At 43.8% G+C, this 18,200-nt stretch overlaps 1 protein-coding gene across 5 annotated transcripts in view; it reads right to left on the reverse strand.

Annotated features, from left to right (window-relative positions):
- lsp1a (lymphocyte specific protein 1 a) overlaps positions 1–18,200 on the reverse strand; it is a 389,495-nt gene that overhangs the window by 18,350 nt on the left and 352,945 nt on the right. The window lies entirely within an intron of this gene.

Genomic DNA, 18,200 nt, shown 5'->3' on the forward strand with positions numbered 1-18,200 from the left:
TACTCAGATTAATATAATAGAGATTTTAAAACATCTCAACTACTGGACACTGGAAGGGAATTTGTCGCTCGTGATTGGACTATTCAAGTATTTCAGAGTGATGGTACATTTCATCACTACAGAGTTTAATGACAATGCAGAACAAGGAATATGAAAAGAGAATTTGATGACAATGTCTGTAAAGGACTATTTTCTTTCTCTGGTGTTGTGAAGTATACAGTTTAGTTGGATTTTTATTTTAATTATTAAAATTCTAAACAAAATGAGTCAAAAACTGTTCAGTTATTTTAATTTCTAATTACAACTTATACAAACCTTTATTTAAAACTATGCAGATGTGAGCTGGAAATCAGCATTCTTATTACTTCTGCTCCTTAGACAAAATGGAAGACTTCAAACTACATGGGGCTCAATTCCAAGCTGTAACTGAACTTTGACAGGAATTGCCAGCCAGAAGCATGAAAGGTAACAACAAGCAGTTGATGTTAGCCACACAGGATCCATTATCCTAACAGGCCAAACATAGCAGATCTTCATGACTTTTTTCACAAGTGTTTTCCTTATGTTTTTGTGAAGTACCATGGGGTGTTCTATTCCGGAAAGTCAGTTGATGAAGGACGATATTGAAGCCAATCTTTACTCAGTCTTGCAGTTCTTTACAGAGTGAAACATCACAAACATACACCTCCTAACTCAACCACCACACCAGTTTCAGTAAGTGTCTCTTTTTATGTGAAGTGAGACCCCAATTAATGGCCTCCACCTGCATATAATTTAACATAATTCATAGACAATTAGCAGATTCCCTTCCTCATTTTTAAATGAAACTTAGAGTTAATATGCATAAACAAAATTTCCCCTCCTCTAGGATCCCTAACAAGTCCTTCATCCAAGCAATTTTTTGTAAAACAATCAGACCGGTGATGACTTGCATTCACCCACTTAACTTCAGAGATTTCCTTTCTCTCCAGCGCTTGACTCAAGCTAGCAGGTCAATCTGCAACCTTTTCTCACGCATGCTTTATATAGAGTGTACATTATCCCATAAGGAACGATTATCTACGTAACATTCAATGGGTATACTGTCTTCAGTACACCCCTTGGATAGAACCTCACTTAAAATATTTGACAAACAGAATCTCATATCCATTGCCTCTTCAAGAGCCAGTGTTTCCACAGCTAAAGTATTTTTAACAACCCTTTTTATTTTATTAGCTTCCTAAGCTAAAGGACAACATTTCCCATTTTCACCTATCTGAAATATTATGAAACCAGCTGCACTCGAATACCCATCAGGAAGATAAGCATATGAAACATCACTAAAAATGACTAGTTTCATATTCTTTGGGTCACCTAAGGGTGGGAACTTAAATATGCATTTCTCCCGATTTAATTCTTTCTATATTTTATTTGCTCTTAAAACATTCTTGACTTTAAGGTGTTTCATCATAGTACTTAACTCCAACGCATCAAAACTAGCATCTGGTCTAGGCTGCTCATCCAGTTTAACTAACCAATCAGGCTTCACAATTGTTCTGTCTCTTCTTTCGATATAACATCATCTTTCTGAGATGACCTAGCATGATTAACTAGGATGGGAGTAACACTTGCTAAATAGGATGGTTGATTTAAAGTTAATCCAGACCTACTCTGCTTAATATCTAAACTAATATATTTAAAAGCTTCAGAAGGCTGACTCCCAAACTTAAGTTCTACTCTATTCCTATTAGTAACACATTTCTCAAATTCCACAGTACCACCCCATAAGAAATCATTAACATGTATCATGAAAATGCCTGAAAGTTTCCCTTTATGATACCAATAAAACATTGCAGGATTGGCTTTCAGTTGAATGCAGCCTATTTTCAGCAAAACAAATCTCATTGAAAAATACCACCCCCTGGAAGCATCATTCAGGCCAAAGACATATTTCTTTAGTTTGCATAGTTTTCCTTCTGCATCTGCTGCCTCTTTGGCAGTTTCAGAAACACTTCTCTGCAGAAATACTTTAATGCTTTTATATGAATTGATGTTCACTCACATGAATATGTGGCCAAAAGAACCAAAAAGATTTTCAAGATTACTTTTCCAGCTGTGGGACAGTCCACTCTAACTAATCATGCAGTCGCTGTTCAAAACCCCTAGCAACTAGACTCGCTTTAGCCTTATAAGTCCCATCTACGAGGTCTTTTTCAGTACAAATCCAACCACATGACAAGGCTGGCTGCCCTTATCTGGTACCTCAGAATATACTCCAAACTCTCTATAACTATCTAATTCCTTTTGTTTTGCCTCTCATTGGTTTATCCTCAAGTTTACTGGCAAAAGTTCACGGCCATGGGAACTTCTGCTTCTAGTTCTATTCAGAGACAGTTCTGTAGCCTTCGTTTCATTGTGTAATCTAGTCAAGCTACAGCCTGTACTTGCACTTTGATGCCTGTCAAGACTCTACTACTGTGAAATCGCCCTCTTGCACTATCAGAGACTCTGGTACGTGATCGTTTTCTGATGCAAGAGTCACTTCCCGACCCACTATTAGAACTTGCAGTGCACTTTCTTACTCTGCACTCCTTGACCCTATTTTGCCAGTTCATGGACCTCACTTCTTGGCCATCATCCTGAACATTCAACCAATATTTAAACTTGCCAGATGCTTTTCCTGCATGTCCCATAATAGTCATATTCCTCTATTCATTCGACTTCTCTGGAATATATGTCGCTCGAGTACCCACTCTGGGCAATTGGTCTTTGGATGTGATGGCTCTGTCCTGTGTGTCATGATCACTCACATTACCACTATCCAGTCCTTGATCTACCATGTCCTGTTCCTCAGGACCTTCATCATAAAACACATGAGCATTTGAGGTACAAGGTGCCTCGTTTCCTTCTATCAGCTGCTCAGAGTCTGAGATTTTGTAATCATTCCTGATTGATCATGAGGAATGAACCTTAACATGGACTGGCTGATTAGGGTCAAAGAATGGAGAGTAAGAAAGTGCACTGCAAGTTCTAATAGTGGGTCCGGAAGTGACTCTTGCGTCAGAAAATGATCACGCACAACAGAAAGAGTCTCTGATAGTGCAAGAGGGTGATTTCACAGTAGCAGTCCTGACAGACATCGAAGTGCAAGTAGAGGCCATAGCTTGACTGGATTACACAATGAAATGAAGGCTACAGAACAGTCTCTGAACAGAACTAGAAGCAGAAGTTTAATAACAACTGTCTGACCATCATAACCTATAATTTTATAATACATCAAATCTCCTGAATTAAATTCTGTCTTGGATGGTCTTATACGATGCTTCAGAGCTCTCCAAATTTTCACCAAGACCTAAGTCTTGATGAAAGCCCATTTCCCTGCATGTAAAGCATTCAAATGAGCAGAAAAAATTGAACTAATTCTAGTACCTTCTAGAGCAGGAGGACTATCACAGAGCACAGAAGGCAGTTTGGGATTTCTCCTATAGACTGATAAGGACAATATCCTTCAACCATCTGAAGTGAATTCTTTGTATGAACTGCCCATATCAGGGAGATTGTCAACTTACAGTCTGGTTGATCAGCTAAGATTTTATGCAACATGATTCCTTTCACAGTGTTCATTGCTGAAAGGACTTTCAGCTGTGGTATTCATGGCCATGATAGTCATGTTTTCACACATCTTTGAACTCGGCATTGGCAAATTCCCCTCCATTATCAGTCAGAAACTTAGCTGGTGTTCCAAGTCCAGTCCTTATTGTTATGAACTCTGAACTTGTAAAATGATTATGTTTTAAAAACTGTGAATTTTAAAAGTTTAAGATGGAGTCCGGAAAGTCAGCTGATCTCGCATCCAATCTGCTAAAGGCCAAGACAGAAATCTTGGTTGCCAGGACAACAGAGAATACAGATCAAAGACTTTTTTTGGGAAAAATCAGAGATTGCAGGGGTAACACCAGAAGAACAACGGGTTTCATCCTCCCAGACTTTCAGGTTATAAACAAGGAGTCAGTGATTCTGAAGATGCAAATACACTAAACAGCTGTTAACACCCGGGAACAATGGAAGGCCCAGGTGGCTCTGCAAAACCAGACTTCTGGACTTTGCTTATTGGAAAAAGACAACAAGCTATTGATTTTTGAGTCCAGATAAATTTAACAGATTTTCTGAAGGCAGACAGGTTGTAAGAAAAGAAACCAATGGTTGCAACCTCAGAACAGGCTGTAAGGAAGACAACCAGTGGTGGCAGCCTTGAGATGGAGAGAGGGAACACCTGCTCTCAGAAGCCTGAGACAGTGATAGGCTGTGAAGACTGGAACCTATTTTGAAAGTTGAAGATCATGGAGAAGTAAAAGTTCAACAGGATCATCAGGAATGGTAATATTCACGATCATCCAGATTAAAAGTACTCAGAGAAGCGAGCGAAGAGGACATTGATTTTCAGAAAGGTCTGGGAGATCAAACCCATTGCAACTGGGAGAACTTTGGGACTTTCAACCACAAAGATTTCACCATCAAAGAGGATTAAATAATGTATAACTGTGGTGTCAGGTTTCCAAGTGTTTTAATAAGTAAAGAAAATACCTTTCTTTATAATTTGGGGTATCAGCTACTGACAAAGTACTACTTAGTAAAAGGGGATTTCTTTTATTTTAGTTGTTATATAAAAGTCTTAAAACATGAAATCTTCTTGTGTAATTATTTAAATTGAGCTGGGGGCTCAAATGTCGTCAGCACTGGGTCCCGCTGCCTCTGGAATGTGATCCTATTTTTAAACTTCAGCTGGCAGGGAGGGAACGGGTTGGGTGCTCATGTCCTATTAATTGCCTGTTGAACTTATTAAAGAGCTCATTAACAGGCCTATAAGTAGCAGGGAGCTATTTTTAAATCCTGTGAATCGGGAAAATACCCTGTTAACAATATCAGCCAACGTGAGAGCCAGAAAAGGAAGTTTGGAGTTCATGAAGTTTGATGGTCAGTAGTTTAGTGTGAATAGGGTTGAGAGGGCAGGAGGTGGGTTTCGTGGGCAAGATGAGCTTGAAGAGGGCATGAGGGGAGATTGGAGAGAAACTCAAGAAAGATATCGAGATTGCATTCTCTCAATACACCACCAGGGACAAATACACCCTCCCCCAACCTTACCTTCCCTTACCTGCCAAGGACAAGATACATCTCCTACACCTTCTCCCTTCCCTAAAGCATGAATTTTCCCAGTCCCTTGGAAGTAGCTTTGACAGCCGGGGGCCAGGAAAACAGAGAAAACATCCGTCAGGATGGCTCCCCAATGTGGTCCTTCCTCTGAATGAGCTTCCCAGGGCGGGGCTGTCATTGGAATTAGGAACCCGCTCGCCGGAGGCAGGCAGGCAGGCAATTACAATCATCGGCAATTTACGGAGAGGGAGGAAAATTTGTCAGCATCACATGGACCCCCATTGTGTCTGGAGCTTGGCAATGCTACACGGTGGGAGGTTGGAGTACCTCATAGCATGTTTCAAATGCTAGTGTAAAGAATCAGAAAGGCTATATGCAATACATTCGCAACCAAATGCAGTCCTGTGGAGGGGTTCCCCCATCAGACTGATGCACCTCACAGTTCTGGCCTTCGTTTTTCTTGTGCCGTTTGGACCCTTTCGTGAGCGCCTCCATTTTGAGATGGCCACTCATTCGCCCTCTGTCTGAGCAGCACTCACAGTGGGGCTACTGGCTGGCCATCCTTTCGGGCCCTCTCACAATCATGTGACACCCGCCGTCCCTAATCGCATGGTGAACAAGGAGGGGACCTGTTAATTGGCTGCCTCCCCTAAAATCGCACAGGTAGATGGAATGCTGACATGGGTGGGGTTAGGACCCGGAAATTGTCAGAACTAGGGATAAGCACCAACATGTTGCACCACAGATATTTGACAAAATTATTGACTTAGCCACAGATATGCGGGCAATTAATCTGTATATAAAGTGTATAGCCAATGTAATGCCATCAAAACACAGTCCAATTTGAAACACATTTCTTCCTATTTAGTGAGATACGTGGCATTGTTTTTGCTTGCACAAGCAGTCACTGTCTACCTGCACAATTGATGTAGCAATGGGGAGAATCCAGATAGATGTCCATCTGTCAGGTGGAATCTTGAGATCTTTTTCTCTCCCCTCCCTCCCTGTGTTCGTCCCTCACCCCTCTATGTGTCCGTCCCTCGCCCCCCTCTCTCCCCCTCCCTGTGTCTTTCTCTTTCTCCCTCCCTCTGCTCCCAGGCCGCTGCTTGTTTACAGAGCTGCCTGACTCTCAGCATGATCCCTCAGCACCACTTCACCCTGCACCTCTGGTTGTGTGCTGGCCCACTTCCTGCTCTCCCCTTGGCCTCTCTCTTCCTCCCGCACACAGTGGCTATTCCCGCTCACTCCTTGAACCACACAAAAACAGTGAGGGTGCCGATCCCTGCGCGCCTGCACCGCAAACTGCCAATCAGCGCTCACCGTGCCCAGGCAGCCCAGTCACTCAGAGACACTGAGCAATCACAGAAAGGTATACACAGTCCGTCAGACGCAGTTCCTGCCTGCCTACCCCCTCCGCCCGATGTACACTTTAATAAGGGAGCAGTCAATAAAAGCTGAGCCATGGGCAGCCCGCTGTTAGTCATAGAGAACTGACAGGCCAGATGGAAACCTTCTGTGGGCCGGATGCTAGCCTACAGGCCGTATGCTGGATAACCTAGCTGCTAGGTTATTTTAAAACATAAGTTTAAAGGCTTAGAGCAAGACATTGAAGTTGAAGCGCTTGTCAAGAGGAAGAAGAAGGCTTATGTTAGGATGAGACGTGAAGGCTCAGTTAGGGCGCTTGAGAGTTACAAGCTAGCCAGGAAGGATCAAAAGGGAGAGCTAAGAAGAGCAAGGAGAGGACACGAGAAGTCATTGGCGGATAGGATCAAAGAAAACCCTAAGGCTTTCCATAGGTATATCAGGAATAAAAGAATGACTAGAGTTAGATTAGGGCCAATCTAGGATAGTAGTGGGAAGTTGTGTGTGGAATCAGAGGAGATAGGGGAAGCGTTAAATGAATATTTTGCGTCAGTATTTACAGTAGAGAAAGAAAATGTTGTCGAGGAGAATACTGAGATTCAGACTACTAGGCTAGATGGGATTGAGGTTCACAAGGAGGAGGTGTTAGCAATTTTGGAAAGTGTGAAAATAGATAAGTCCCCTGGGCCAGATGGGATTTATCCTAGGATTCTCTGGGAAGCTAGGGAGGAGATTGCAGAGCCTTTGTCCTTGATCTTTATGTCGTCATTGTCGACAGGAATAGTGCCGGAAGACTGGAGGATAGCAAATGTTGTCCCCTTGTTCAAGAAGGGGAGTAGAGACAGCCCTGGTAATTATAGACCTGTGAGCCTTACTTCGGTTGTGGGTAAAATGTTGGAAAAGGTTATAAGAGACAGGATTTATAATCATCTTGAAAAGAATAAGTTCATTAGCAATAGTCAGCACGGTTTTGTGAAGGGTAGGTTGTGCCTCACAAACCTTATTGAGTTTTTCGAGAAGGTGACCAAACAGGTGGATGAGGGTAAAGCAGTGGATGTGGTCTATATGGATTTCAGTAAGGCATTTGATAAGGTTCCCCACGGCAGGCTATTGCGGAAAATACGGAAGTATGGGGTTGAAGGTGATTTAGAGCTTTGGATCAGAAATTGGCTAGCTGAAAGAAGACAGAGGGTGGTGGTTGATGGCAAATGTTCATCCTGGAGTTTAGTTACTAGTGGTGTACTGCAAGGATCTGTTCTGGGGCCGCTGCTGTTTGTCATTTTTATAAATGACCTGGAAGAGGGTGTAGAAGGGTGGGTTAGTAAATTTGCGGATGACACTAAGGTCGGTGGAGTTGTGGATAGTGCCGAAGGATGTTGTAGGGTACAGAGGGACATAGATAGGCTGCAGAGCTGGGCTGAGAGATGGCAAATGGAGTTTAATGCAGAAAAGCGTGAGGTGATTCACTTTGGAAGGAGTAACAGGAATGCAGAGTACTGGGCTAATGGGAAGATTCTTGGTAGTGTAGATGAACAGAGAGATCTTGATGTCCAGGTACATAATTCCCTGAAAGTTGCTACCCAGGTTAATAGGGCTGTTAAGAAGGCATATGGTGTGTTAGCTTTTATTAGTAGGGGGATCGAGTTTCGGAGCCACGAGGTCATGCTGCAGCTGTACAAAACTCTGGTGAGACCGCACCTGGAGTATTGCGTGCAGTTCTGGTCACCGCATTATAGGAAGGATGTGGAAGCTTTGGAAAGGGTGCAGAGGAGATTTACTAGGATGTTGCCTGGTATGGAGGGAAGGTCTTACGAGGAAAGGCTGAAGGACTTGAGGTTGTTTTCGTTGGAGAGAAGGAGGAGGAGAGGTGACTTAATAGAGACATATAAGATAATCAGTGGGTTAGTTAGGGTGGATAGTGAAAGTCTTTTTCCTCGGATGGTGATGGCAAACACGAGGGGACATAGCTTTAAGTTGAGGGGTGAGAGATATAGGACAGATGTTAGAGGTAGTTTCTTTACTCAGAGAGTAGTAGGGGCGTGGAACGCCCTGCCTGCAACAGTAGTAGACTCGCCAACTTTAAGGGCATTTAAGTGGTCATTGGATAGACATATGGATGAAAAGGGAACAGTGTAGGTCAGATGGTTTCACAGGTCGGTGCAACATTGAGGGCCGAAGGACCTGTACTGCGCTGTAATGTTCTAATTCTAATTCTAATTCTAACATGCAAAATTATCAGAGATCTCAAAAGTTTTGCCACGGACACTGGTATCCGTGCATGGACACTTTGCCGACCTCTGGTCAGGACCCTGTGAATTTTAGAAGACCGGAATAGTCTGGCCTAAGTTTCCAATGCATCTTCACAACTACTCTTTACAGACTACCTGAAGAAATGGAGTCATATCCACTAGACAGAAAAAATTGGACAAAAAAGCACGAAATACCCTAAATACTCCAGAAAATCTCTTGTGGCAAGAGTATGGTTAAAAATAAAACATGCAAAAGGCCAAAAAATGTGAATTTAAGAGAGTAGGTGGGGAAGAAGCAATGGAAACAAAAGCACATGGAGTGGCCATTCTTAAAACTCCTACCAGGTTGTTCTGGTGGCAACACTACTCTTTGGGCTTGTCAAGAAAACAAGTTAACTCTATGCATCAAGTGAGTGGGGGTGGAGAGCGATGCGGGGAGTGGTGGGGGGTAATGGAGGAGGTTGTAAAAAAAGAGCTCTGGGCTGCCCATCGAGTTATACAGTAGATATGGGTGCAGTTACTAACTCAGAATAAACAAAAACATAATCCAACTGTCAATTAGCCATGAGCTGGTTTCCTATTTAACAAAAATGATTCTTGGCTGTTGAGCTAAATTTGGACAACAGAAAAACAAAATATTAACATGGCACTGTGATTAAAAGACTAAGCTTACCGGTACACTTGTATTAGACTGTCATTTCATCAATTCTCTAGTTGAACACAAGTTCATCTTGGGTAATAGCCATCAAAGTGAAACAGGAATTTTAAGAAGCAGGAAATTGGCACATCTTGTACTTCATTCTCTTCCAAACAGATGATGCCCCAATTATTAGCCACTAATTCAATCATACAGAGATTAAATTCAAATTTAGGTTGCTTAGTATGTAATTTAAAATGATGAGAAACAGCAGCATGGGGTAATGTGTTTGTGAAGATTTCCTTTGTGCTTTGGAGTAGATTTTCTTCTGTCCAATTCTTGGTAGGTCGGCAATAGTTGGAGAGGGAAATCAGATAGTGAGTCATTCTGCTGGTTGCCTGCTGCACCTGCCATTTAATGCCACTTCCACAATTTCTGCCAAGAAGTGAGGTTGGATGTACACTACATCCAGCCAAATATGGGTAGACATATTGTAGTTAGACACAAATGATGGGAATACATCAAATAATTTTTTTTTTTTTTTTAGAGATACAGCACTGAAACAGGCCCTTCGGCCCACCGAGTCCGTGCCGACCATTGATTTATACTAATCCTACACTAATCCCATCTTCCTACCACATCCTCACCTGTCCCTATATTTCCCTACCACCTACCTATACTAGTGGCAATTTATAATGGCCAATTTACCTACCAACCTGCAAGTCTTTTGGTTTGTGGGAGGAAACCGGAGCACCCAGAGAAAACCCACACAGACACAGGGAGAACTTGCAAACTCCACCCAGAATTGAACTGGAGCTGTGAGGCTGCAGTGCTAACCACTGCGCCAAATGTAATTCCCACCATTTTCACCTTAGCATACAATCGATTGCACTCCTTTCGCACCATTCCCCACCCCGCTGAAAATTTGACGTTTTTGGATTAATTAAAGCCTCCTCTTCAACTGCCCTTGAGGCAGTTGTCTCAGTAGCACTGGTGGAGGCACCTGAAGGCTGCTGCAGCAATACACCCTCCCCCATCCGATGCAGGCACCTGACAAAGGCAGGAATACCAAGGAAGCCCATTTGAAATGTTTAAATGATCATGATCCAGTTGGATGAGGGGCAGGTAACTTGAGTAAGCTGAAGTCCTTCCCTAGTGAAATTAAACCAAGTTTCTGTCCATGTATTTCTAGAAAAATCAGAAACAACATGTGTCTGGTATTACTAGGAATACCGAACAGAAGAAGTCTTTAGAAGTACATTTACAAAGTTGCTACACATCGGGAGGAGAGACCCACAGGGATACAATACTTCCTACATAAAAAATGAAGAATGGAACAAGCAAAGGGCCACTGCACACTCCAAGCTCATTCCATCCACAGAATATGTACAATCTACTTGGTCATGGACTCTACTTCACTCATTTAATCTCCTCAAGGAATGTTCTACCTAGATACTTCCTGATCCCTAAAGGAAATCAATTCAACTCTAGAACATTCATCCATTGCCACATTGCCATGATTCGACCCTCTCCCCTGTCAATGAACCCAACATTAATCTGAAAACGGCTTCTAAACTGGTGTGGAGAGGGGTGGAATTGCCTGGGGGGAACCCGCAAGTCAAATGAGCGAGTCGGAGTCTGTGATCGCAACTGTACCAAATAGCTTTGACTTCCAGATTTTGTGTCTCCAAGTCGTGCAGCAGGTGTGATGCGCACCTGCATGACATGATCTCAGTTGTCTTTAAAGAGACAGTCTACAAATGGAAATTGGAGGTGCACAGGATGAATGGCGATCATAGAACACATAGAACAAGAGCAGAACCGATATTTAATGATGCTTCACTGGAATTACTGCTGGTTGCAGTCAGGAGGAGGAGGGAGATACTTTCCCCAACAATGGGAGGAAGAAACCTGATGCTGCAAGGCGGCATGGCTGGAGGTAGCTGAGGAAGTGAGCAGCAGTAATGTGCCCCGTGCATGGATGCAGTGTAAGAAGCAGTTTAATGAGCCAGGAAAACTGAGTACATTTGCTAATTTATCTGTATTTTAAGTGCCGCCCACCTCCCCCACAAACCCCCCCGCCCCCCAACATTTTCATTCTATCTTGCTAAGTGTTCTCCATCACATCACCTCTTACGCCCACTCAACTTTCACACATGGTGGTCATGCAGTTCTAGTTGTAGTGCTCCTATTCTTCATTGTGGGCTTCCTCACTGGTCTCATGAGCCAAGCTTGAAGGGGGTGTCCCTTGCCTCTTACAAGCCAGCTGTTAAGACTGCTGCTTGTCAGGAAAAGGTCTGGAATGTTAGACTGCATCAGCATCATAGCATTGTAGGGAACCTTTTCTTGTGGTTTCACAAGATAGATGAATATCCCTTCTGGTTTATAAAAACTCCTGGTTGCTACGTTCGTGCTTGGATTGCCAGCTTTGTGCAGTCGATGGCATTGTGTACCTGGGGAATCCAGCCAGAAAGGCGAATCCAAGTGCCTGCTCATTCTGGCTATTGTCATCACAGGGGAAATTTACATAATTCTTGGTCCTGTAAACAAACCATTAGTGACCTGCCTTATGCTTGTATGTGCAGATCATGGGAGATTATGGATATGTTGCTGGCAGTGTCTGGGAAGGATCCGAAGATGAAAAGGTTGAGGGTGGTGGCCACTTTCACAGCCACTGGTAATACATGGCCACCAGGTCCACCATGGAGCAGGTTTTCCTGTAACAGGCTGCAGATGTCTGCCGTCAACTGATGCAGCCTCCTCAGCCTCTGAAATATTGCTCTTCTGAGAGGTCAAGGAAGCTGAGCCTCTGTAAATCCTGTGATATGTGTAGTGCCTCCTGCAACCTCGACCTCCCTCCTGTGCACCCCTCTCTTGTGCAACTGCTGATCCCACCACAGCACATCCAAGGCACCTGATCATCAATTTGAAATCCTTGAAGGTTGAAAAACTCTGCATCCACACAAAAACTCTGTGCCAAGCATTTACCAGAGGGAACTGAGCAAGCAGCTGCAATAAGTGAACTGTTATTCAAATGGGATAATGACAAGTTTAAATATTCACCTGAACTGCTGCTCAAACATGTCTCCATTTCCCTGATAGTTTCCCAAGACCCAGGAAACGTGTTGCTCAGTAAAATTTGGAGGCAAGCTACTTATTCTTGGCTGTTAAAGCTCCCCCCTACTTGTTCTGCTTGTTCCTGATCTTTCAGCTATGTGGCAGAGAGGACAGACACTTCTCCACAAGAGAAAGCAGACAAATCTGAAGGAGAATCAACCCAGGCGTCTCTCACGTACCAAACTGCAGGGTCATCTCTTCATCCTTATAAAAAATAATTAAGTTGGGGACAAAGTAGACAGAAGCAATTTCTGCTTGGTTGCCCGATATGTTGTTGAAGGAGGACTAAAAGGCTGGACTGTGAGCAGCACAGAAATAAAACTAATGTATCAAATTCAATAAGCCATATTTTCTATTTAAAGACATTGATTTCAAGTTAAATTTTTAGGAGCAATGGATTTCAAAGTAATTGGGAAGCAGGAGGATGATCAGCAGGAAATTGCAATTTTAAAGCGTTTGTATGGTGCTTTGACCGGCACAAGCCTATAACTGGATTTGAAGGAGATAATCCGCAAATAGTGCTAATTTATACATAGGATCGACTGCCGCATAACAATATCTAACCCATCATACCAATAGCATTAGCAATGATATGTCAGGCCACTGAATTGGTTAATAACTATACAAACGTTCAACTGATGAGAAATAATTACTTTTAAATTTTACAGGATACATCACGCTAAAGCTATAGTCAATGTGCCACATAGACAAATATGAAAAACTAAAGACAGATAGATGGATCTGATCCACAGTGATCTCCATTCAGGAATGCCCCAGAGAAACATATCTTCTTTCCATTTAACCATATGTCTAAGGAACAGTTGGCACTCCAACTGGATACTATAAAGTGCATCAAAGACTTGGAAATTTGATAGCCTTTCAAATAATGTAAATAATGATAGATGCAACATTGATGTTGGACCACAAGATATAAATAGCATTTACTGCAAACAATATATCAGGACAAATTTACAAATCACATTCAAGTGATCTAGGAAAAGAAGGCCATTACTGCATCAACATTCTCTCCACTCCAAATCCTTGAAGCCAACATAGCATTCCTGAGCTTTCGACATAGGAATTTGAAGGGGATCTTGAGCACACTTATATTACAAGACCTGGTACCTGTATAGTGACATGGGCCAGCAAACCAGTGGTCTACTGCCAGCTCTAGGTTGCTCTCAGGCCACGTTAATATGAATTCACTGGCATCCAAATGTTTGTATTAGCAGAAAGTTGGCTCTCTGAAAATATTAAACTTATTTAAAATGAAGGCCAATCTAGGAATGCTTTGTATCAATTCAAATTGCTTTATACTCCGAGGGTGCTTATCCCACGCACTGAATTACTAATGCAATTCTAGATCTTAAAACATTGTTCTGTAATATACATTTATTTCAAATTCAAAACAAATAGGACAGCAGTATTAAGATTACCTCAGGCTACATTATCATTGCCCGAATGTTTTGACCTGATAGAAAATTAACTTGGTAATAACTTCACATTTGTTTTATTTGGGCACTGGCAGTACCCGAGACACGACACGTGTACTGTCTCCCACCCACCCTCCTCCTCTAACCAAAAAAAAAGGACTCTGGTGTGTTGATAAGGTAAGCTTTTTATTTAAAAAGTTCAGTCCGTCGGATTGCTAAGCGAACAAGTTTTGACTTTTTTTTCGTTTGGTTTTTCAGTAGATTTGTTGGGAATCTAGAATAGTGGGAATGGAGGTAAAGGCAGTTGTATGTTCCTCCTGCAGAATGTGGGAGGTAGGGGTCGCCAAGAGTGTCCCTGCTGACTGCATCTGCGGGAAGTGCACCCAACTCCAGCTCCTCGCAGACCGCGTTAGGGAACTGGAGCTGGAGCTGGATGAACTTCGGATCATTCGGGAGGCGGAGGGGATTATTGACAGGAGTTATAGGGAGGCAGTCACACCTCAGGTAAAAGAAGTAGGTAGATGGGTTACCGTCAGGGGAAGGAAAGGGAACCAGCAGGCAGTGCAGGGATCCCCTGTGGCCGTTTCCCTCAACAACAGGTATACCGTTTTGGATACTGCTGGGGGGGGACGACTTACCAGGGGTAAGCAATGGGGTGCAGGTCTCTGGCACAGAGTCTGTCCCTGTTGCTCAGAAGGGAAAAGGGAAGAGGAGCAGAGCATTAGTCATTGGGGACTCCATAGTTAGGGGAACAGATAGGAGGTTCTGTGGGAACGAGAGAGACTCACGGTTGGTGTGTTGCCTCCCAGGTGCCAGGGTACGTGATGTCTCCGATCGTGTTTTTGGGATCCTTAAGGGGGAGGGGGAGCACCCCCAAGTCGTGGTCCACATAGGCACCAACGACATAGGTAGGAAGAGAGATGGGGATTTAAGGCAGAAATTCAGGGAGCTAGGGTGGAAGCTTAGAGCGAGAACAACCAGAGTTGTTATCTCTGGGTTGTTGCCTGTGCCACGTGCTAGCGAAGAGAGGAATAGGGAGAGAGAGGAGTTGAACACGTGGCTGCAGGGATGGTGTAGGAGGGAGGGTTTTGGTTTCCTGGATAATTGGGGCTCTTTCTGGGGTAGGTGGGACCTCTACAAACAGGATGGTCTTCACCTGAACCAGAGGGGTACCAACATCCTGGGGGGGAGATTTGTTAGTGCTCTTCGGGGGGGTTTAAACTAAATCAGCAGGGGAATGGGAACCTAAATTGTAGTTCCAGTGTACAGGCTGTTGAGAGTAGTGAGGTAGGGGATAAGGTTACAGGGACGCAACAGGGCACTGGCAAGCAAGAGCTTGGTTTAAAGTGTGTCTACTTCAACGCCAGGAGCATCCGGAATAAGGTGGGTGAGCTTGCAGCATGGGTTGGTACCTGGGATCCTGATGTTGTGGCCATTTCAGAGACATGGGTAGAGCAGGGGCAGGAATGGATGTTGCAGGTTCCGGGATTTAGATGTTTCAGTAAGAACAGAGAAGAGGGTAAAAGAGGGGGGGGTGTGGCATTGTTAATCAAGGAAAGTATTACAGCGGCAGAAAGGACGTTTGAGGACTCGTCTACTGAGGTAGTATGGGCCGAGGTTAGAAACAGGAGAGGAGAGGTCACCCTGTTGGGAGTTTTCTATAGACCTCCGAATAGTTCCAGAGATGTAGAGGAAAGGATAGCGAAGATGATTCTCGACAGGAGCGAGAGTAACAGGGTAGTGGTTATGGGGGACTTTAACTTTCCAAATATTGACTGGAAATACTATAGTTCGAGTACTTTAGATGGGTCTGTTTTTGTCCAGTGTGTGCAGGAGGGTTTTCTGACACAGTATGTGGACAGGCCAACCAGGGGCGATGCCACATTGGATTTGGTACTGGGTAATGAACCCGGCCAGGTGTTAGATTTAGATGTAGGTGAGCACTTTGGCGATAGTGATCACAATTCGGTTAGGTTTACCTTAGCGATGGGCAGGGACAGGTATATACCGCAGGGCAAGAATTATAGCTGGGGGAAAGGAAATTATGACGCGATTAGGCAAGATTTAGGATGCGTAGGATGGGGAAGGAAACTGCAGGGGATGGGCACAAACGAAATGTGGAACTTATTCAAGGAGCAGCTAATGCGTGTCCTTGATAAGTATGTACCTGTCAGGCAGGGAGGAAGTTGTCGAGCGAGGGAGCCGTGGTTTACTCAAGAAGTTGAAGTGCTTGTCAAGAGGAAGAGGGCGGCTTATGTTAGGATGAGACGTGAAGGCTCAGTTAGGGCGCTTGAGAGTTACAAGCTAGCCAGGAAGGATCTAAAGGGAGGGCTAAGAAGAGCAAGGAGAGGACATGAGAAGTCATTGGCGGATAGGATCAAAGAAAACCCTAAGGCTTTCTATAGGTATATCAGGAATAAACGAATGATAAGAGTTAGAACAGGGCCAATCAAGGATAGTAGTGGGAAGTTGTGTGCGGAATCAGAGGAGATAGGGGAAGCGTTAAATGAATATTTTTCGTCAGTATTTACAGTAGAAAAAGAAAATGTTGCCGAGGAGATTACTGAGATACAGCCTACTAGGCTAGATGGGATTGAGATTCACAAGGAGGAGGTGTTAGCAATTTTGGAAAGAGTGAAAATAGATAAGTCCCCTGGGCCAGATGGGATTTATCCTAGGATTCTCTGGGAAGCCAGGGAGGAGATTGCAGAGCCGTTGTTGTTGATCTTCATGTCGTCATTGTCGACAGGAGTAGTGCCGGAGGACTGGAGGATAGCAAATGTTGTCCCCTTGTTCAAGAAGGGGAGTAGAGACAGCCCTGGTAATTATAGACCTGTGAGCCTTACTTCGGTTGTGGGTAAAATGTTGGAAAAGGTTATAAGAGACAGGATTTATAATCATCTTGAAAAGAATAAGTTCATTTGCGATAGTCAGCACGGTTTTGTGAAAGGTAGGTCGTGCCTCACAAACCTTATTGAGTTTTTCGAGAAGGTGACCAAACAGGTGGATGAGGGTAAAGCCGTGGTTGTGGTGTATATGGATTTCAGTAAGGCGTTTGATAAGGTTCCCCACGGTAGGCTATTGCAGAAAATACGGAAGTATGGGGTTGAAGGTGATTTAGAGCTTTGGATCAGAAATTGGCTAGCTGAAAGAAGACAGAGGGTGGTGGTTGATGGCAAATGTTCATCCTGGAGTTTAGTTACTAGTGGTCTACCGCAAGGTTCTGTTTTGGGGCCACTGCTGTTTGTCATTTTTATAAACGACCTGGATGAGGGTGTAGAAGGGTGGGTTAGTAAATTTGCGGATGACACGATGGTCGGTGGAGTTGTGGATAGTGTCGAAGGGTGTTGTAGGGTACAGAGGGACATAGATAGGCTGCAGAGCTGGGCTGAGAGATGGCAAATGGAGCTTAATGCGGAAAAGTGTGAGGTGATTCACTTTGGAAGGAGTAACAGCAATGCAGAGTACTGGGCTAATGGGAAGATTCTTGGTAGTGTAGATGAGCAGAGAGATCTTGGTGTCCAGGTACATAAATCCCTGAAAGTTGCTACCCAGGTTAATAGGGCTGTTAAGAAGGCATATGGTGTGTTAGCTTTTATTAGTAGGGGGATCGAGTTTCGGAGCCACGAGGTCATGATGCAGCTGTACAAAACTCTGGTGAGGCCGCACCTTGAGTATTGCATGCAGTTCTGGTCACCGCATTATAGGAAGGATGTGGAAGCTTTGGAAAGGGTGCAGAGGAGATTTACTAGGATGTTGCCTGGTATGGAAGGAAGGTCTTACGAGGAAAGGCTGAGGGACTTGGGGTTGTTTTCGTTAGAGAGAAGGAGGAGGAGAGGTGACTTAATAGAGACATACAAGATAATCAGAGGGTTAGATAGGGTGGATAGTGAGAGTCTTTTTCCTCGGATGAGGATGGCAAACACGAGGGGACATAGCTTTAAGTTGAGGGGTGAAAGATATAGGACAGATGTCAGAGGTAGTTTCTTTACGCAGAGAGTAGTAGGGGCGTGGAACGCCCTGCCTGCAACAGTAGTAGACTCGCCAACTTTAAGGGCATTTAAGTGGTCATTGGATAGACATATGGATGTAAATGGAATAGTGTAGGTCAGATGATCGGCGCAACATCGAGGGCCGAAGGGCCTGTACTGCGCTGTAATATTCTAATTCTAATAAAAAAAGCCCTGCCCAAGTCCAATAACTGATTTGCTTAAAAGCAAAATACTGCGCATGCTGGAAATCTGAAATAAAAACAAGAAATGCTGGAACCAC

This window comes from Heterodontus francisci, chromosome 14 (assembly GCF_036365525.1).
Source record: "Heterodontus francisci isolate sHetFra1 chromosome 14, sHetFra1.hap1, whole genome shotgun sequence".
NCBI classification, from domain to species: Eukaryota; Metazoa; Chordata; class Chondrichthyes; order Heterodontiformes; family Heterodontidae; genus Heterodontus; species Heterodontus francisci.